Genomic DNA, 22,289 nt, shown 5'->3' with positions numbered 1-22,289 from the left:
CTAAAGTATGGTTCAAGTCCACTGTTTCCTTGTTCTTGATTTTCTTTCTGGATGATCAATCCATTGCTGAAAGTAGGGTACTGAAGTCTCCTACTGTTATTGTATTGTTGTTTATTTCTCGCTTTGGTTATGTTAGTATTTGCTTAACATATTTAGGTGCTCTGATGTTGAGTGCATATATATTTGTGATTGTTATGTCTTCTTGATGAGTTGACCCCTTTATTATTATATAATGACCTTATTTGTGTCTTGTTACTATTCTTGACTTAAAGTCTATTTTGACTTACATAAGCATAGCTACCTCTGCTCCCTTTTGGTTTCCACTTGCATAAAATATCTTTCTCTATCCCTTCACTCTGAGCATATGGGTGTCCTTAAAGTGTAAGTGAGTCTCTTATAGACACTGTATAGTTAGGTCTTATTTTTTAATTCATCCATTTTTCCAAAGAATATATACAAATAGCCAAAAGGTACATGAAAAGATGTTCAACATGGCTAATTATCAAGGAAATACAAATCAAAACCACAATGAGATGTGGTTAGAGTAGCTATTATCAAAAAGACAAGAGATAACAAGTGTTGGCAAGGATGTAAAGAAAAGGGAAACTTTGTGCATTGTTAGTGGGAAGGCAAATTGACATAGCCACTATGGAAAACAGTATGGAGGTTTCTCAAAAATTAAAAGTAGAACTACCATATGATCCAGCAATTCCACTTCTTGGTGTATATCCAAAGAAAATGAAAACAGGATATTGAAGAGATATCTGCACTCCCATATTTATTGCAGCATAATTCACAATAGCCAAGATATGGAAACAACCTAAGTATCTATGGATGAATGGATAAAAAAGATGAGAGAGAGATAGATAGATAGATAGATAGATTTAGATATGAATGATATTCAGCCATGAACAAGAAGGACATTTTGTCATTTTCAGCAACATGGAAGGAACTTGAGGACATTATGCTAAGTGAGATAAGTCAGACAGAGAAAGATAAATACTGTATGATATTACTTATATGTGGAATCTAAAAAAGTCAAACTCATGGAAACAGAAAGTAGAATGGTAGTTACCAGGGGCTAGGGAATGGTGAGATGTTGGTCAAAGAGTGTAAACTTCTAGTTAGAAGATGAATAAGTCTGGGGATCTAATGCACAGCCTTGTGATTATAGATAACTATACTGTACTATATACCTGAAAGTTGCTAACAGAGGAAATGTTAAATGTTCTTACCACAAAAAAGAAATGGTAATCATAGGATGTGATGGAGGTGTTAGCTAACACTGTGATGGTAATTGTATTATAATATATAAAGGTATCAAATCAACACATTGTTACTACAAAGTTAAAGATACAAAATGTCATATGTCAATTATATCTCAGTAAAATTGTGGGGGAGATACCTTTTTATTTTTGTCAACTTAAGAAAATATAGTGAAAAATAATTTTGAAAAACTTTTTAAAAATAATATATGTAACTATGTTGTCCAAAGCAACCCCACCCTTACAATTTTTTTATGTGCTTTACCTATCAGATTCTGATAGAAGTGTGTTAAAATCTTCCACAGATTTGTCCATTTATGCTTATAATTCTGTCAGTTTTTCTTTTCTGCTTTTAAGGATATGCTGTTAAGTGTATATGAGTTTTTGATTGTTTTATCTAATTGGTGGAATATTTCATTTATTACTATGCCATATCTCTATTCATCCCAATTGTGTCTGCACTAAACTCTTTCTTATGACATTAATATTGCTATATTAGTTTATTTTTAACGTTTTGCTTGATGTGTTAGCTAGAATAATGATCCCACAAATATGTTTACATCTTAATCTCTGAAACTGTAAACTTGTTACCTTACATGGCAAAAAGGAGATTATAGATGTGATTAAGGATCTTGAGATGGGAACATTATCCTGGATTATCCCAATGGGCGCAATGGTCCTTAGAAGAGGAAGACAAAGAGTCAGAGAAGAAGATGACCAAAGTAGAAGTAGAAGTGACACAATTGCTGGAAGGGGGCCATGAGCCTAGGAATGTGGGCAGACTCTGAAAGCTGGAAAAAGGTAAGGAATGGCATCTCCCCTGTAGCCTCAGAAGGCATACAGTCCTGACAATTTCCTTCACCCTCTTAAGACCCTTTTCAGACTTCTGACCTCCAGAATTGTAAGATAAAGTTCATTTGTTTTAAGTTTAAAAATAGAAAAGAAAGAAAAAGAAATGTAGCTGTGACCTTGAAAACTGTAAATTTTAAATGCAATAAAACTAACCCATCGCACCCCTGAACTCTAGTTTCTGCAACATTTTAAGAAATCTATGGATCATTTGGCCTTTTAAAATGGGGTCTATATTCTTAACCAAGCTAATTCGATTAATTAAGGGAGACATTTGATTAACATTTCCAGCTCATTCACTAAAACTACTCCTACAATGGACTATATTTTAGAACACTGTATTTTTTTCCTGTTTTGTTACTCACTCATTTTTAATTGAAGTTATACATATCATTATTGTTAATCCTTGATAAATATCAATCTTTCCTTTGCTTACATAATACTTTCTTAAATAAATAACCATTTTGAAAAGCCTCAGGAAGTAGTGTATATAGTAAGTGATACTGTCCTTATTACATTGCTGAGAAGAGTTTTTTTTCTCCCCAGAGCTGGACATGGACTATATCATTAGAGTCACGATACTGCTCTTGGCCAAGAAGAGCTACAGACCTTTGAATTCCGTAAGTTTTGTTCTAGAATGAAATAGCACCAAACCAAAGAGTAACTTATTCATTCTACAAATAAATATTAAGCACCCACCAGGTGCCAGGCACTGTTCCAGGCACAGAGGACACACAGCAAGGAAGCCAACCTTCAAAGTCTTGCTCTCAAGGAACACGTATTATAATGATATGTCTTTCACCAACGTTCTATTGGCTGCTGTTGTGTGAGGTCGTGGTGCCCCTCTGGGGACAAAAGTCAGTACACTGAGGATGGCAGAGCTTCAAAATGGAAAGAAGCCCTTTTAAATGAGTGTGAATGGCTCAAGGCCCCAAAGCAATTCACTTTCAGTGGTCAGGGTTTTTCTACTTCTAATTCTCAGAGCTTGCTTTCAAGAGCTAATGCCCACAGGGGTAAAAAAATAAAAATAAAAATAAAAATAAAAATAAAAATAAAACTCATTCACGCTGTCCAGATCATGGCCCCAATTGCTAGCTGAAACTTGTCTGAGGAGTGAAAACATAGAGAGGATGTATTGCTCTAACTGGCATTTTCCACACACACCTGCTTTCAGATTGGAAATACCCGACTTCCAGAACAATGTCTGGTCCCTTGGGGTCAATTCCTCTAACTGCCGATCGCCTTCCTCTTGCAAAGCTCCCAGACAGCTAGCCTAGGGTAGTTCTGATGTAGCTAAACCTCAAAATGCTCAAAATCTCTATAAAAGCCTCAATTCCCAGGACATTTCTAGCTCAAGTCTCTAAGTGTGCTCATGCTCTCCGGGCATAAATTGAGCAGGACCGTAGAGATCTCAAATCTGTTCCTTTTATGATGACTCATGGGAGAAGACACTTAAAAATGGAAATTTTGGGCTTCCCTGATGGTGCAGTGGTTAAGAATCCGCCTGCCAATGCAGGGGACACGGGTTCGAGCCCTGGTCCGGGAAGATCCCACATGTCGCGGAGCAACTAAGCCAGTGCACCACAGCTACTGAGCCTACACTCTAGAGCCCGCAAGCCACAACTACTGAGGCCACACGCCACAGCTACTGAAGCCCGCGTGCCGAGAGCCTGTGCTCCACAACAAGGGAAGCCAGCACAACGAGAAGCCCACGCACCGCAACGAAGAGCAGCCCCTACTTGCTGCAAAGCGAGCCCACATGCAGCAACGAAGATCCAAGGCAGCCAAAAAATAAAATAATTAATGAATTAAAAAACAAAAAAATGGAACTTTCTGAAGGGGCCTACCACAAACACAAAAATCTTAACCCCTCACCCCAGATTCAATTAGGTTTCCCTGTTAAATACTCTTATAGCACTCAGCACTTTTCTTTCATGCCATTTATCATAGCTTATTACTCAATAGTCATTAGAGTTTGTATTTGACACATAAAGGTTTTGCCATAATGAGCAAAACCTTATCAGTTTTGCTCATCAAGGCATTCCCAGTGGATGAATGAATGCATGTTTTCATTCATTCATTAGGCCATGAAAAATTTAGATGGAAAACTGACCTCTTAGTTTAGAACATGTCCTTGCCCTTGAGAATGGAAATTCTGAGGCTATAAAGCAAGTTGGTTACCTGTACACCTTCTCTGTGACCATATCGGTAGATAATTGGGAATTCTTGTAGGCTTACCATCATCATAGACAACACACACTAGAATCTCTTTTCCAAACTGCTCGTGTGTGGGTTAATGTTTGACTCTGTCCCTTGAATATACTACCCTCTTCCCATTGCCCTGCCAAGTCAAGAAAGTTTCCAGCCCTCTCTATTTAAGAAGACCCTTGACTGCTATATTTAAAATGGATAATCAACAAGAACCGACTGTATAGCACAGGGAACTCTGCTCAATAGTATGTAACAACCTAAATGGGAAAAGAATTTTAAAAATAATAGATACATGTATATGTATAATTGAATCACTTTGCTATACACCTGAAACTAACACAACATTGTTAATCAACTATACTCCCAATAGAAAATAAAAGGTTAAAAAAAAAAAGAAGAGGAAGACCCTTGATATCATGGGTTGTGCAGTCAATTGTACCTAAGCTTAGCTTGGGGTTACTTAGATTCCAAAATTGCCCAGAGACGGTACTGGTTGGCAATAACCAAGATGTTCTTAGAATGGAGTGTACAAAGTACAACATATTCAAAATGTCTTTTTTCCTTAACTGGTTATCTAAGAACATCTTAAAATGTAGAATTCATTCATCATTTGCATTTGAATTGGTCACGATTACATCATTAATGTTATTGTCATTCCAAGTTATAACGTAAAATCTTAGTAAACACTAAAGGATCCAGTTCTATATTATAACATTCTAATCTCCTGTGATACACACTTTAGCATGTTCATTTTATTTCCCTAGGAAAATTTTCCTAATTTCAGACGCTGAAAATGTAAGCCATTCTACACCAAGCACATTAGAGGACTTTTGTGTAACAAGAGGAATATGTGTACAGAGATAAGCAGAACAGAAGTGGATTTACCAAGAAAGCAATGATGCTTAGCTTCAGGGGCCCCCACCTGCAGCTTCTTCCAAGGTCAGAGGAGGCTCCCCAGCACTGTGCTAACAAAATCGTATATATTTTTGTAAATTTTACAAAAGTAAGCTATTTATGCACTGTTTTTATACAAACCCCCCCCCAAATTATATAAGCTTAAAATAAGTTCTTCAGGTTCAACCTATAAGCTTAAACCCTACATCCATGACCAAAGATGAAATTTAGAAAACTTTGATATTGATCTGTTTCTCACCATCTAACAGATAGGTAATTCCCTTGAGTTGGGAAGAGCTATCTGAATTATTTTCCCTGTCAGTTTAGCCTTTTTTTTTTTTTTCCCAAACCCCTTCATGCCCATTCTTTACAAAGCAAAAGAGGTATGACAGATTACACTATGTGGTTCTCTTTTGAGCTTTAGTTTATTCTTTGTGGATAGGTAGGCATTCTGTTGGGGGTAAAAATCTGCACAGAGACACTTACAGATGCTCAGCCCAAAATCAGTCTTTGAGTGCAAAATTATCCACTTCAAAATACCAAAATCATTGTAGCTATTTTTATTTGAGAATCTGTGGCCCTCCCAAGACCTGTACTGAAGTAAAATGATTATTTGATTATTTCCTTTTATGAGTATTTGGTCTTGGTTACAGAAATATAGCAAACACACACACACACACACACAGACACACACACACACACACACACATATGAAATCTTTGGAAAAGAATATGTTTTGACTGCAGGGATGGATTTTGTATGAATAGAACCCTGAGGCATCTAACAGTTTAAATAATGGTTTCTATTCCAGGGAAGAAAATATATTTTTCCTTGATAGCACTTTTTTATATTCACTGCATTGGAATTACTTTTTCAAATTTCTGCCAGTGAAGACTTATCATATGTGGGTGCCATTGCTGTAACATAAAGATAAGGACTGAAGCAAATTCCACTCATAAGCTCATGAGCCAGTAAATTAGAACTATTCTTCATAACACAAAGCATTTTACCCTTCCAAAAATTTTTCTTAAAGGCAAGACAGGAGTTTTCTCTTGCAGAATTTTCCCCTCTTCAACTGCTTGAAGCTTTTCAACTGTTTGAACCTTGCTTGTTCACAGACTATGACAGAAAGATATGCACATCATCTATAGCCTACAAAATAGCCACTGGTTAAGTTTTTATCAGTTCCAGACTCAGATACATATCAAAGCATTTCAACAGAATATACAATACTATTTCTACAGATTGAGGAAAATCATTAAAACCTATATAAAGCTTAATAAATAATACAGTTGTCATTGAGGTTTTTTTGGAGACAATAACTTTGTTCAGAAATGTTTGCATGGTGTTAGGATGTCCTAATAATCCATCCACAACCACCAGGTCTTTAAGTCACAGTCTAAATGTAGGAATATCACTGCTTCTTACCCATCCACCCCTCCAGAGGAGGCCAACCTTCCCAAAAGATGCTTTATGGTACCCCACACTGACCCTTTACTGTTTGAAACAATAGCATTATATGGGTGATTGTCTTATGTCTCTGTCCTCTGACAAACTGCAAGCTCCACCGACTGGGATATTGTGTTTCTTGCCCATCATCATACTTCCACTCCAGACCACACCCTAGAGAGTCAATAAATACTTGTCAAGTGAATGAATAAGTGAATAAATAAATGAATGGGCAATAGCAATATTACATATTATTTTCTTGGATCTCTTGTTCTGAGATGGAGAAAATCAATTAAATGATACTTTTGTTATTATTTGCTATGAACTTTTACTCTTAATAGATTTTGAAGTTTCAAGGAGTTTCTACAGTAAGGCCTTCCCATCCACCCACTTTTTTGATGCATTCTGTATTTTCTTTATCTTCTGAGGAGGCATCTGCGTCAGTCTAAGAGAGCTTTAAATAGCAATTTTTTAAAAAACTGTGATCATTGTATTACACTGTGAAGAAAGGAAGCAAACTAGAAAATGATGCTTAACCCTTGCTTACTGCCCCACTCCATACCATAGGATATCAAACCTCAACCAAATGCTCAGGTCTACAAACACCTTTCTCACTAGGAATTTGAAATATTGTTTAAAGGGGGAAATGTAAGTTTTTTTTGTTTGTTTGTTTTGCAGTACACGGGCCTCTCACTGTTGTGGCCTCTCCTGTTGTGGAGCACAGGCTCCGGACGCGCAGGCTCAGCGGCCATGGCGCACGGGCCCAGCCGCTCCGCGGCATGTGGGATCTTCCCGGACCGGGGCACGAACCTGTGTCCCCTACATCGGCAGGCGAACTCTCAACCACTGCGCCACCAGGGAAGCCCGAAATGTAAGTTTTTAAATAAAAGATCTCTACCTTATTCTATTGTCAACATGCACTATCACAGAATCATGCAGCAACTTGCAAAATACATGAACCACTGCTTGTAACACAAACAGCACCTACAGCCATTAGGATTTCATGTAAGGATCCTAATTCTTCAATAATTTGGTGGTGTTTTTCCTGTTTATATGGGGACCTGCACTTTGCTTTACTGTTGTCGAGGAAGGGGCTCAATATTTCTTTCATAAAGATCATTGTTTCCGTGGGATTTGGGGCTTTTCTCCCTCCCCCACTTAAGGGATGCCTCTCTGGCTGAAAACACATAAAATGGAGACGCACCTCTTCATTAAAAAACTTTAACATCTCGCTAATGATGATATTAATACCCAGCGTGCGATAAACACCTGAGACATACTTTGTCCTAAACAACACAGCCTTAGAGAACCTTGTAGTCAATAAAATAAAATACCCCTTTCTCTTTAATTAACATATGAAATAAACACAATCTGTGACACCTAGTGTGCAACAGCAATTAAGAGGCATTGCTTAGTTAAACCTCCTAATACCTCATTTAAATATGCAATTAAGGGATAATTGCCTTCAATCAATAAAAAAAAATTGAAATATTTCGCAGGGGCTTCAATTATTTTTTGCTAGGCTTTCTGCTTTACATTTGGCCAGTGCTAAGCCTGGGAGCCTTCCTTACTGGTTTGGTTAAAGTGACATTACCCCCTTTCTTGGTCTTGGCTTTTAAGCAGGCTATTAACATGGCAAGAGACCAATAACAGTCCTAAGCCTTAGAGATCATCTCTTTTGGCCTCAGCTACAATTTCTACAGCTCTGAAATTGCCTCTTCGTGACTTGCCTTAGGTTATGTGCTTTGTTTTTACTCAGCTCTAAGCCCTCCATTTTCATCTCATTGCAAAGGAATCAACAGTGAAGGAGTAACAATTTGCTGCCCTTCCTAGTGAGGCATTAACTGCAGGAAAAGCAACATCATGGTCATCAAACGTGTTGGTGCATTGACTTTGGTGGGGTTGGGTTTTATCCCTTAACCTTCCTCCCCAAAATATGAGTTAAGAATGTATATATTTATACACTGTTACATACATATAAAGAAATATTTTAAACTGAACCTTCAGACAAGGTTGAGAAGTGAATTGGGAAATAACCATAACCATCACCAGGAGGAATAACTGAGGAATAACTGAAGGGGTTAGGTGTGTGACCAGCAAAGCATAACCAAATATTCTTCCTGGAAAAGTGTAAATTAAATAACACATTGGGTTGACAGGGAATGGTCTGAAGTGCTAAAGCTGCCTAGCAAATGCAAATATTAAGTAATCATCTTAACAAATAAACCCTAAAATGAAATATATAATCAATCAGCAAGCAAATACCCCACAGACAAAGACAAGTGAAAGATTAGGTAACATCTCATGAATTTAGGGCCGACTAAGCAGCTCCAATACATAATTCAGGCAGTAAAAACCACTGCAGCCTGAATTCTCTGAATGGGTGGCCCAGCATGTACCTAAACTTCTATTTCACTTTGGTTGAGCAGGTTTGACCTTAAAAGATCAATGTCATTTTGTTCTGCACGTAAGAAGTAACATAATTATATAATGGCCCTGGGATGTGAAAGATGTGTGCTCTTCAATTTGGAGTCCTCACCCCGGAGAGCTCAGAGAAGGCCATGCTGGGCCACGTTTACTGACCACCCAGCCAGACCCAACAGAAGCCTCAGGAACAGATGAAATCTGTGAGCACACAGAGCTTGGCAACTCTGTGCCTAAGTTCCAACTTCTGCTTTCCTCCCTATTCGATCATACTTCCTGGTTCCATCAGTTTAATCTGACGGAGACACATCTGGCTCTTCTCAGAGAACTGAGCTACCTCAATACCTACAGACACATACACAAAATCTAACCTTAATTCTCTGTCCTACTGTCACCCTCTGAGTGATTCCAGGTTGTGACCTCATTTCCATGGGCAACCTTTCCACGGGCAAATACTAGGTCTTTTGGGCAAACTTTGTTTCTCAAAGAGAACCAGTCTCAACCAGTCTTCATTGATAATAACTGTACAATAATAATCCCAAGCATTGTTCTAACTGCATTTCATAGTCTATTTTGTGTTATGCTCATAACCCCAAGAGGAGGGTTAAGTTTTCACCTCCATTTTACAGATGAAGAAATTGTGGCACTGAAAGGTGATATCACTAGAAGTAGCTGAGATTTAAACTTAAGACAGTTTTGTTCTAGAGTTTACAAACTTAGCTAGACAGACTCTCTAGAATCTCAGTTTTTGAAAGTGTGGCATGTTATTACTTGGAGTGAGGCAGTGGGTTTGAAATAATATAAACTGTGTACTTCCAGGTTTCATTTTCATGGCTTAAAAGACTGAGTTGGAAAAATCCTACCATGTTTCTTCTTTACCCACACATTAAGACCACACTCACAACACTTCTGACACCAGATGTGTGGGTTTTCCACACATCATGCAATTCTCTTGACACCAGCTGGATGTCTTACAAATCAATTCAATTCCAACATTAACAGGAGTTAATGTAGGGCTCAGTCCCATGAGCCTCCCCCAGCTTCAGACCCAATCACAAGTAGTAGGTACCCTGGTTACCCACAATTTCTTTCCGACTTGGTTACAAATCGTCATTTCCTGTGACCATGCCCCCTTGGATGTAATCATGCACTAGAACAGCCCACAGAACTCAGGGAAACATTTACATACATTTACCAATTCATTATATAATAAAGGATATGATAAATAATATAGATGAACAGCCAGGTGAAGAGATACATGGGGCAAAGTCTGGAAGGGTCCCAAGCACAGGAGCTTCTGTCCCAGTGGAGCTGGGATGTGCCACCCACCTGGTATATGGATGTATTCACCAACCCAGAAGCTCTTTAAATCCCGTATTTTTGGATTTTTATGGAGGCTTCATCCCGTAGGCATGATGGGATTATTAACTGTGACCAGCCCCTCTCCCCTTCCAAAGGACAGGGGATGGGGCTGAAAGTTCCAAGCTTCTAATCATGACTTGGTCTTTCTGGTGACCAGCCCCCATCCTGAAACCATTCGGGAGCCCACCAAGAGTTACCTCATTAGAACAAAAGACACTCCTATCACCCAGTAAATTCTAAGGGATTTAGGGATAAGGAACTGGGGTCAAAGACTAAATATTAGAACAAAAGATGCTCCTAATGCTTTTATCCCTTAAGAAGTTACAAGCGTTGGGGCTTCCCTGGTGGCACAGTGGTTAAGAATTCACCTGCCAATGCAGGGGACACGCGTTCAAGCCCTGGTCCGGGAAGATCCCACATGCCGTGGAGCAACTAAGCCCATGCGCCACAACAACTGAGTCTGCACTCTAGAGCCCGCAAGCCACAACTGCCACAACTACTGAGCCCCAGTGCTGCAACTACTGAAGCCCACGCAGCTAGAGCCTGTGCTCCGCAACAAGAGAAGCCACTGCAATAAGAAGCCCACGCACTGCAACGAAGAGTAGCCCCAGCTCACTGCAACTAGAGAAAGCCTGTGCGCAAAAACAAAGACCAAACGCAGCCAAACAAAACAAAACAAAACAAAAAAAACAAAAAATTACAAGGGTTTCAGGAGCTGTGCCACGAACCAGGGGCAGAGACCAATATATATGTGTTTCCTGTTATCTCCCAGATCCTCAAGAGAATTGAAACCACACAACAATATCCTGATTTTTATAAAACAATCCTCCATTTTTATAAAACAATCCTCTATTTTAATCAATTCATTCATTCACTATTTGTTCATTCATTCATTCAGTAAACATCATTGAGTCACTAAAATATTCATCAGGCATCACTATGTTAAACACGGAGATAAAGAGATGAATGGTCTTGCCTTCTCCTCACCTCCCCATCCATTTTCCACACTGCATTAGAGAAATCTATTAGGTTGAGCAATATGAAATTGCCATTATTCAACTGTTTCTGACCTACAAAAAGCAGCAATCTGGCATAGTTCAACCTAATAAGACAAAAACCCTTTGATGGCTTCCCAACTTCAATAGGGCAAAGTTGAGTCTTCTGAGAATGTCAGAATTGGTCCTTGCTTACCCAGTCACATTCATCTCTTGCCATGCTGCTTTCCTCCCCACTTGTGCTCTTCCTCCTGAACGGTCCCTCTCACATGCCCCATGCCTTTGAGAGAGCTTCCTCCTGCCTAGTCTTCGTTGGGAGATCCTCCTCCATGGGTTCTTGAGCGCCTACATATCTTGCTGGGTATGCCAAGAATGCAAGGCCCTGACCATTCTTTACCTGTGCCAGGTTTGTGTTTGCAGTGAACAATCTTTAGGGATAAGGTAGTGTCTCCCTCTGGGACAGCAAGCAGGCTTGCTTATGGCTTGTTATGAAACAGCAGGTTCCCCAAGCTCAGTGTTTCTCGGCTACAACACAAACCCATCTATGCCTGTGGCATTGTCCTAGTGGACTTGGGCGACAAGGGAAACTGATAAACATGCTGATGTACATGCTGCTTACTCTGCAGTGAATAATCAAGTCCTTTGTCTCTGACCCAGAAGTCTCATGTCTTCTGCCAGTACAGATGAAACAGTATTACACAAAATTATTAGAGTCTGAGAAGGGTAAAAGCAAGTCCTAGAACTGATACTCTTCTTTTACAACTCAGAGCAAGCATGTTCTATGTGAAACTCTGATTTTCTCAAGTGGAGTTCGTTATTTCATTCTTTATAGCACTACCATGCTCAGTGGACTCCCTCATTATTGTACTCAATAATACTAGTATTGCTAGAGAAATATGTAGCTATGGGCAGTGGGCTCCATGACAGTGAGAGCCATAGTTTTTGTTGCTGTTGTTGTTGTTGTTGTTATTCCTGAGGAGTACTGTTCATTCAAAAAATGTTGAGTTAAATTGTTGAATGAATAGTACAGTATCCCTGCTCTTTAGAAGCTTGTAACTTACATTTGGTTTTTGTTGTTTTTGTTAACTTTTTGTTTGTTTATAAAGGGTAGGGTTTTTTTTGGGGGGGAAGTAATAAAAGCATGATTTTCTTTTTAAAAATACAAACTAATATAGTATATATTGTGCTATTATAAAATTCCTTGCTCTTTTCATTAGCACCGTACTTCAGAGGTAGCTGCTGGGTTGGTATATGGCCTTCCATATATTTTCTATGCATATTCAAACATTTATTTCCACTTATTTCTTTACATAAGTTAAATCGTACCATAAATATACTGACCTATGTTTTTCCACTTAACAACATATTATGGATATCTTTTTAAGTTAGTATTCACCTCATTATTTTTAATGGCTGCGTGGTATTTGTTTACTAGTTTAAGGTCACAGGCTGCATTATCTATTTAACTAATTCTCCAAAAATGAACATTTGGCTTTTTCCTTTTTTTTTTTTCCTTGCTATTTATGATATACAAATAAGTCTGCAGCAAACTGTTTTTTTGGCCGCGCCAAGTGGCATGCAGGATCTTAGTTCTCTGACCAGGGATCGAACCCATGCCCCCTGCAGCGTAAGCATGGAGTCAACCACTGGACCACCAGGGAAGTCCCTGCAGCAAACATTTCTTTTTTTTTTTAACATCCTTATTGCAGTATAAATGCTTTACAATGGTGTGCTAGTTCGTGCTTTATAACAAAGTGAATCAACTGTATGTATACATATATCCCCATATCCCCTCCCTCTTTTGTTTCCCTCCCACCCTCCCTATCCCACCCCTCTAGGTGGTCACAGAGCACTGAGCTCATCTCCCTGTGCTATGCGGCTGCTTCCCACTAGCTATGTATTTTACGTTTGGTAGTGTATATATGTCCATGCCACTCTCTCACTTTGTCACAGCTTACCCTTCCCCCTCCCCATATCCTCAAGTCCATTCTCTAGTAGGTCTGTGTCTTTATTCCCATCTTACCCCTAGGTTCTTCATGACCTTTTTTTTTTTCTTAGACTCCATATATATGTGTTAGTATATGGTATTTGTCTTTCTCTTTCTGACTTACTTCACTCTGTATGACAGACTCTAGGTCCATCTACCTCACTACAAATAACTCAATTTCGTTTCTTTTTATGGCTGAGTAGTATTCCATTGTATATATGTGCCACATCTTCTTTATCCATTCATCCGATGATGGACACTTAGGTTGTTTCCATCTCTGGGCTACTGTAAATAGAGCTGCAATGAACATTGTGGTACATGACTCTTTTTGAATTATGGTTTTCTCAGGGTATATGCCCAGTAGTGGGATTGCTGGGTCATATGGTAGTTCTATTTGTAGTTTTTTAAGGAACCTCCATACTGTTCTCCATAGTGGATGTAACAATTCACATACCCACCAGCACTGCAAGAGTGTTCCCTTTTCTCCACACCGTCTCCAGCATTTATTGTTTCTAGATTTTTTGATGATGGCCATTCTGACCAGTGTGAGATGATATCTCGTTGTACTTTTGATTTGCATTTCTCTAATGATTAATGATGTTGAGCATTCTGTCATGTGTTTGTTGGCAATCTGTATATCTTCTTTGGAGAAATGTCTATTTAGGTCTTCTGCCCATTTTTGGATTGGGTTGTTTGTTTTTTTGTTATTGAGTGCAGCAAACATTTTTATTTGCATTTCTGTGCCTGATTGTTAGTCTATCTGCCAAGGAAATTCCTAGAAGTAGAGTTGCTTGGTAAAGGTTATGAATTTTAAGTTTTTTATGTATACATATCAATTGCTGTATTGTTCTCCCAAAGTATGTACCAATTTACACTTCCACCAAAAAGCCTGAGTGTGCTTGTTTCTCCACATCCTCTCTAATACCTGACATTGTTAAAGTGTTTGTGTTTTCCAAAAGAATATCTCAATCTCTAACTTCTCTTTATGTAACTATATTTTATATGTCTTGCTATTTGTCTTTTCTGTGAATTACTTATTTCTTTCCTTTCTAAGATACTCTGGTTTCTCCTTTTTTTTTTTTTTGTAAAGAAAATGCAGCTTTATTTACTTACTTGTTTGATACCTCATCTTCCCTCTAAGCTTTTTCCTGCTGGGCAGAATCTTTTAATTCAACAGGTAAACTTAATCCAATGAATCCTCTGATTGATTTTTAAGAGTGCTTTGTGAATTAATAAAATTCACACTTTGTCATATGTATTGCATAAACTTCCTCAGTTTATCTTTTAATCTTTCTTATGATACTTTATAATCTATATAGAAATTTTTTGTTTTTTATAATCAAATTTGTTTTTTCTTTATAACTTCTAGGTTTATACAGTTGTTTGTTTTTCCTGGTTTTTTTACATTTTTGCTCCATTTTGAATTTATTTTGAGCTATGATATGAGTTAGGAATCCTACTTTTTCGTATTTCTTTATGATTGCATTCTAGATGTTTTTAAAAGCTGATATCTCTTCCCAAATACAGACACTCACTATACCTGTATGTTTCCTGACCTCTCTTCATTATGAAGACAATGTTGAAATGAATTTTTTATACAGAATATTTGTGGAGTTACAAGTACTTTTGTACAAGCAGTACAATGAAGAGGATTAATATTTACTACAGAAGTTGATACAAATTGTTGCTATCCTCTCCAGGGCATTTCAGATGTTTTGGCTTCCCCTGAATAAAAGAATACTTTAAATGAGAAAACCATTGTTAGGATTTGGTACCAGCTTATGAGGCAGATAATTCCTTGCTATGATAGTGGATCCTTCTTAAGGTCACCAAAGGTGGCAGAGAGTTTCAGGAAAGGAACTGAGATTCTGGGAGTCTGGACTCTGGACCTGCATTGGGTACCCGGTGAGCTTGTGGTCCAGCCTGTTACAGCTCAAGGAGAAAACCAAAAGATGGAGCCAAAAGAAGGCAGATGTCTGGGAGAAACCAAACATCTGGGATGGGATTATAAAAAGAGGTATCAAAACCTGACAGAGGGGAATTTGAGAAACAGCACATAATTTGTAAACGGTACTGAGAGCTGGGTTCCTGCCAGTCAAACAGGAGCCCCCCCACCCCTTGTCTTCCCTGCGCTGACTGTGTAGATTCTGTCCCAGGCTTCCTGTGCACCTACCTGAGTCCCTATGCCTCTAAGAATCTGTTCCTCATCAATTCAATAAAAGAGTGGTTGGTTCAGTAGTTATAAATCATCTACCATGTGCAGGTACCACGCTAGATCTGGTCCTTACCTTCTTAGAGTTTCCATTCTAGCAAGAAAGATAAATATTAAACAATTTATTTGATCATCCATTTCTCATTATAACAAAAGAGTAGGCAGAATGCTATGAGAGTAACTAGGTAACTGGACCCATTCCAAGGGCTGAGGAAAGTCTTCTTTGTTGAGCTGAATTCAAAAGGATGCTCCAGAATTAATTTACTTGGGTGGAAGTGGGTGCACAGCTGACAGGGGACGCTGCCAAGCAAAGGCTGGGAAGCAGGAAGGAGCATGAATGGTGTTTCCTGCCCCAGCTCTCACATACGATAAGAGGATGTGAAGGTACAAATTCTAGCCAGTGTGGGGAGTTCCACTTTGGTCCAGATCCAGGACATGGTCGGTATGCTCTGTGGTTTACAGGACTGAGCAGGTGCATATGTGAGTCTTCTCCTGTCTCTCCTGGAAAGCATTTGCTCACCAGTAGAAGCCCAGTGACTTCTCCCTAGGCATGAATTACCCATATCTCTTACCCAAAACCATTTGCCACCTGAGTTAGTGGTTCTTGTACCTGGTTGTGAATAGGAATCATTCCAGAATATTTTAAACCTCCAAATTTTCTGATCCCATTTCCAGAGATTCTGATTCAGTAGGAGGTCTGGGGTGAGGCCAGGGAATTGTTTTGTGGTTGTCATTATTTGTGCTGTTGCTGGTGCTTGTGTGTGTGTGTGCACATAAGTGTACACGTCCATGTGTGTGTCTGGCTATTAAGCTTACCAGGTAATTCTGACACAGCTAGGTCTGAGAATCTGGCTTTCAATCTGAGAATCAGGATTTCAATTTGTGTTTCTTCTTATGTGTGTAGGCCTAATTTTCCTAGGTAGATATTAAGCTCCTGGGGCAAAAATTGTGTTTTACGTGTGTGTGTGTCCCCGGCTCAGCACCTGGCAGCAGGCACTGTATCTAAAACAGACTTTGTAAAAGTACATTGAGGTAGAAATGAAACCTGGACCTTCCAAGGCAAGAGCATGACCACACCCATATGTGATCCACAATGTCACCTGTAGTCACTGCTGGCTCCTTGATTCCACATGCCCTAGTGTTATGGGGCCAAAAGCCTCCCATGACTTGCAACATATTGGCAGCTTCAAGCCCAACCTCTCCAAGAGCTCTCTGCTTTGTTTGCTTGTTGAGCTGAGTTGAAATCCAAATTCAACTGTGAATCATTAAAAGGGGGATTTTTCTTAAAACCAATGATTTGTCTTTGAACAACTGGCAGCCCCAGCCCCTGCTTGAGCCACATTAATTTCAGCGAGAGTTGTCTGGGACGGAGGAAAGCCAGCTGGGGCTGCCAGCTTTTAACTCCTGCTCAGGGGGTCTTAAAGAGGCAGTCCTGGGGTTCCTGCAGCCATGTCCTTCTTTAAAATCAATTAAAAAGAGCAGAAAATGAAAAACCCATTGTAGGAAAAAATACTCTCTAGGTGATCTCAGTTTTTACAAGGGTAGCTTTGCTTTTCCTGAGACATGTGGGCAACGGTGTCCGTACCTGAATCTGATCTAGGGGAGTGACTTGAGACATTTGCTTAAGTGAGAACATTTTGTTAACCAGAAAATTGGTCCCTTTGCCTCTCTGTTTTTTCATATATATAAGTATGCTTTACTTTCTCTATTTTTTTTCTTAAATGGTACTTATACATACATCCTATTGATGTTTTATTCATGTGGACAAACTGCTTTCATTATGTGAATGTACAATAGCTGGAAGTCAATGGAAATCAAACAGCTGTACCTCCATGCAATGCTTTAAAAATCGCAGGACTGATAATAACAACTTTTGAGACTGCCAGTGTTAATATAGAGTCATTCAAACTTTATACTTCAATGTACAATGTGCATATTCATCTTCCAACCCTCAAAGACTCATCACCATCTGTTTTCATAAATAGGATGAACCTATGATCTGCTCAAGATAAGAGCATAAAATCCTCATTTGTTCCTGCCCTGTAACATCACGAAAGGCAAGGAGAATTGGGCAACTGTGCACCAGGAGTACCTGCTGTGTGGCAGGCACTGTGCTGGCCTGAGAGGGACATGGAGCTGATAAGACAAGACTCACCCCCAAAGCACCCCCCATGGAAGAGGCACTCATTTCAACCACCTTGCGAAATCTCGGGAGAGAAGGGATGGACACAGGTCATGGGAGGAGAAAATCCATAGTTGCAACATGGGTGCTACGTAAGAACCCCACAAAAGTTTTCTCAACCGTTTGGGAAAGAGGGGAAGCATGAAATGTTCATCTAAAAATACAAGGCAAGGATACAGAGAGGATGAAAAAAAAAAAACCCTGAAATTTGTAAGGAACGAAATGATGAGTTTTAAAGATCATGAGAGTAAATTAGATATAGTTAACTCAAGACTTGTACTTACATATTTAGTTGATTGTCTATGCAAATAACTTAGCTTAAATAAATCAAAACCCCTTTTTGAAAAATTATAATAGCTACTAGAACTAAAATCTTTGTTATGCATTCTGAAACCCACCCTGGCCAGCCACCCTGGACACTGCCAGCCCAGGCATCTGGCCTCAGAGCTCATGTCCCTGCCTCACAGAGAATCCTGTTCAAGGATCCTTCTTTACACAGGCTCACACCTGTAAGCCTACTCCGGTCCAAATGTCCTGCATTCCTTCATTCCCTCTGAATATAAACAAATACATATTGATTGAGTTACTTTGATGCAGCTACATTGATTTTTCGTTTGTTTTATTTTTTTGTATGTTTATGTCTTTTTTATGTGCACCAAGAATCTGTACATCAAGCATTGGGTTGTTAGATCTTCAAGAGCAGAAACAATGTGTTCTGCTTCATTTATATCTCTCCCACGTATTAAATGATGTTAGTTAGATGAATGAGAGATTAATCTAAGGTTAGAAAATAAGTGTAAAAAGAGGATTAATCACAGAGGTGGGAAAGAAGGGTGATTTAGGAACCATACTTTGGCTATGAAACCTGATTATGGGCAAAATGGCAAGAGCATATTTTTTATTAAGTTGTACAAGGAGTGAAGGAAAGAAAATGAAGATCCTAGGCTGAAAACAAAACAAAAAACCTTAGAAATAAGTTTTAACTATTATGATTTTAGCAAAAGTTAGGGGATTCCATCTTTACTGCTGGGAGAGCTAGAATTTTCAATAGAGATCCCAAGAAGCTAAGTGTTAGAGCTGTGAAGGTCTCCTTTGCTAGGCTGTGGTTGCTGGTGTTCAGCACCTAAAGAGCCTTAGCAACCTCTGGCAGGATGCCCATACCTGCCAGACCACTCTGGCCCCAACCACGATGACTGCTTAAAACTGGAGCAGCATGTCTAGAGCTGAATGCAGAAATCAATGGGTATGGCACCAATACGTGCACTTGCAAGTGTTCGAGCTGCCATCACTCCTCAGGGTCCTCCTCTTTGAATCCAATTCTCTCACCTGATTCCTTGTTTGTGGTTGGTTCATCCACCCTCACCTACCACCTGGCTACAGTCCCCTCTAGGCACATGAGTAGTGGTAGATAGATAAATGGTAGATGATAGATAGATAGATAGATAGATAGATGATAAATAGAATATATACAGTTCAGTTACTCATCAGTATAAAGTTTCTCTGACGACCTCCTGTCTCTAGCAGCTGTTACAATTTGGCGTTCCATTGGCTCCCTCAGATTCTTTCCAGGTGTTTAGCCCTTCTACAGATGACTCCCATCCTTGACCTTACTGAGCAAGGCGCACTATCTGATGCTCAACCGTACAAGGTTGCTCATGACAGCATCTTTCCAATTTCTTGGATTCCCCTTCAAGCAGTAAGATTCTTATTAAACAGAGACCAACAGATAATATCTCCCTAGGAAAAATATGTCTCTGAGTATTACTGATATTCAACTTCCTTATTAAGGAACTGGAGTTTCCAGAGATGGAAGCTGTTTTCCTGTTCTTGTTGTTGCCCTTGTTCTTTTCTTTTCTTTTAGCTTTAAAAGAAAAACAAACAAAGAAAACACTGCAAGGGGACAGGATATCTAGTTAGATACTCAGGTGACGGGAAGTGAAACAAATAAAAGAAATTCACCATGAGCTTTCCAGGCCCAGAAACTTTTCGTGGAAGCCCACGTCCAAGAGATAACATTTTATACAAGGTCATAATTTCTAGTCCCTGTTTTGACTTAGCATTTAACAGAAGTCTCTCATCTGAAGTCTCACGTGTCATCTGGTATTATATTTTCTGCATTCTCTCCTTCTGATCTCCAAGATACTTCTCTATCTTCTAAGAGAACCATGGCAATTACATCACAATTGTTCTCCTCACCTCTTCCTTTGTCTATGCCTCCTCAATTCCAACCAAGTTTATCTCCTCTCTACTTCAACCACTACACCCTGAACTTCATCATCACCTGAATTCTACCATCTTCAAGATCTGTAACTCTGATCTGCTTTCAATTCTTTAACTTCTTTCCTCCCATAAGTGACTCTATTTGTAACAACTTGGCTTATGCTCCTATTTTTCTACAGAAACTTCTTGAGGATGACAAATGTCCTCCTTTCCTTCCTAATAGCTGGTGCTCATCCTACCAGACCTCTTTATAGCTGACAGTAACGAACAGCCTGTTTTTCTTGAAACTCCCTCATCACTTAGTTTCTGTCATCCAGTAAGGGTTCTCTTCCTTTCTGACCTTTCCATCTCAAACGTTTGCACTGATTGGCCTTGACCTGCCTCCCCCAGAGTTCCCTCCACTACCTCTTCTCTTCTCTTCTAACCTTCTGTCCTATCCCACAGTGATCTCAAATCTGCACCTGTCATCTTCTTTCTCAATGCTAGACATGCATTTCCAACTCTCTACCCGAAAATCCAAGCCACCACGGCACCTAGCATGTATTTATTGCTTAGTAAATATTTACTAAATTGAAATTAATAAATACTAAATATTAAATACTTGTTAAGCACTAATTATGTGCTAGGCACCATGGCAAGGACAAAGATGAAAATATACATCTTGTGAGCTACAGACATAATAATTGTGTGAGACCCTGGCTAACCAGAGAATGAAGTACCATGGGCCAGAATTTGTCCTTAGTTTCCCGCAAAAGGCAAGTTCTCAGGGACAAATAAGGGAAAATGGGCTAAAACTGTACCTTAAAATTCAAATTTGTTCTGGATAGAATCTTATACAAGAGCACAATCCTGGAGTGTATTTTCACATGGTCCAAGGAAATTACGAATGATTCCTCTAGAAAACATTAAGATATACAGCAAGGGGTGGAAAGCTATAACCTGCAAGCTAAATCCAACTCGCTGTTTTTGTAAATAAAGTCTTATTGGAACACAGCCATACTCATTCATGTCCATCCTGTTTATGACTGTTTTTTACTACAGTGGCAACGTAGTTGTACAGAAAACGCATGGCCCACAAACTCTAAAATATCTACCATCTGGCCCTTTAAGAAAAATCTTTGCCAACCCTTGCTGTACAGTTGGCAACCCCAACTTCCATATTATAAAGATAACCTGGGGTGTTTCTTAAAAGAATGTATTTCTAGACCCAGACCTGAGAATTAGAATCTCTAGGGGAAGAACCTGGGACTCAGGATTTTCAATAGGCACTACAGGTGGCCTTGGGATCAGGCAAAGCTTGGAAAACCCTGGCAGAGTTTTTTAAAGCTTAACCTTTAGAATCTTAGAGCTTTGGATTTATATCCCAACTCCACCATTTCTAATTCTTTTACCCTGGACAATGTACTTGCCTTTCTGAGCCTCAGTTTTCTTAATGAAGTGGGGGAATAAATGTACCTTGCTCATAGAGTTGTTGGGGGGATTAAATGAGAAAATTCTTTGTGAAAATATGTGGTACATGCTATCAGGTTTGATAAGCATTTTATCACCATCAACACCATCATTATCACCAACATCATTACTTTCTCCTCTTCCTCTTCTTTAATATGCTCTACCTGCTTAGAAAGTTTTTGGTGTGATTCTACTTGAAAATGGTGAATTAGTTTGCCTGCAGAAGTTCATGAATCCTGAGTTCCACTTTCTTTTTTTTAAGTGTAAAAATATTCAGCAAATAAATCAGTGATTTATAACATCTTTTATTTAAGGAGTACAAAGTACTTCACAAACAAGTGAGTGTGATAGGGGAGATGGAGAAGGTACATTGACCTATCCCAACCACACAGCAAATTCAGGAACAGAATATCCAATGCCTAACTCCCAGCCCAATACCTGAACTCAAATACCAACACACCTTTCCAGATTAGTCTCATATCATTTATTTACTACCCTCTTGAAGATAGGATACAACAAGCCTATCAACAAAAAACCTTTTACAGGCCCACAGAATGCTCACAAGCCTCCTCCATCTTTACCAGTGTTGGAATGTTGATGTGGTGAGAGCAGTGGACTTGCCCAAAGAACCCCAGAGTTACTTTGGTGGTGTCACTCCCTTTCTCGGAACATTTCAGTGGGCCTCAGATGATTCTCAATGAGATTTAAATTTCTCATCATGAGCTTTAAATTCCACCCCTTTCCTGTATCTAACTGCTCTCATCCCTCTCTCTATTCATTTATATCTCAC

General features: G+C 39.2%; 1 long non-coding RNA gene across 4 annotated transcripts in view; it reads right to left on the bottom strand.

The window, feature by feature from the left end:
- The window catches only part of LOC307196813, a 372,865-nt gene that overhangs the window by 119,164 nt on the left and 231,412 nt on the right, over window positions 1-22,289 (bottom strand). The window contains exon 1 of one of the 4 annotated variants that reach the window (XR_013831233.1): window positions 6,711-6,769. The exons of the other annotated variants lie outside the window; for them this stretch is intronic. This is a non-coding gene — a long non-coding RNA (uncharacterized lncRNA). Of the gene's footprint in view, window positions 1-6,710; window positions 6,770-22,289 lie in introns of those variants that run through there. 4 annotated transcript variants of the gene reach the window in all.

Source organism: Stenella coeruleoalba (genome assembly GCF_951394435.1).
Source record: "Stenella coeruleoalba genome assembly, chromosome: 14".
NCBI classification, from domain to species: domain Eukaryota; kingdom Metazoa; phylum Chordata; class Mammalia; order Artiodactyla; family Delphinidae; genus Stenella; species Stenella coeruleoalba.
Note: the sequence above shows the minus strand (reverse complement) of the source record. Positions and strands in the feature narration are given on the sequence as shown.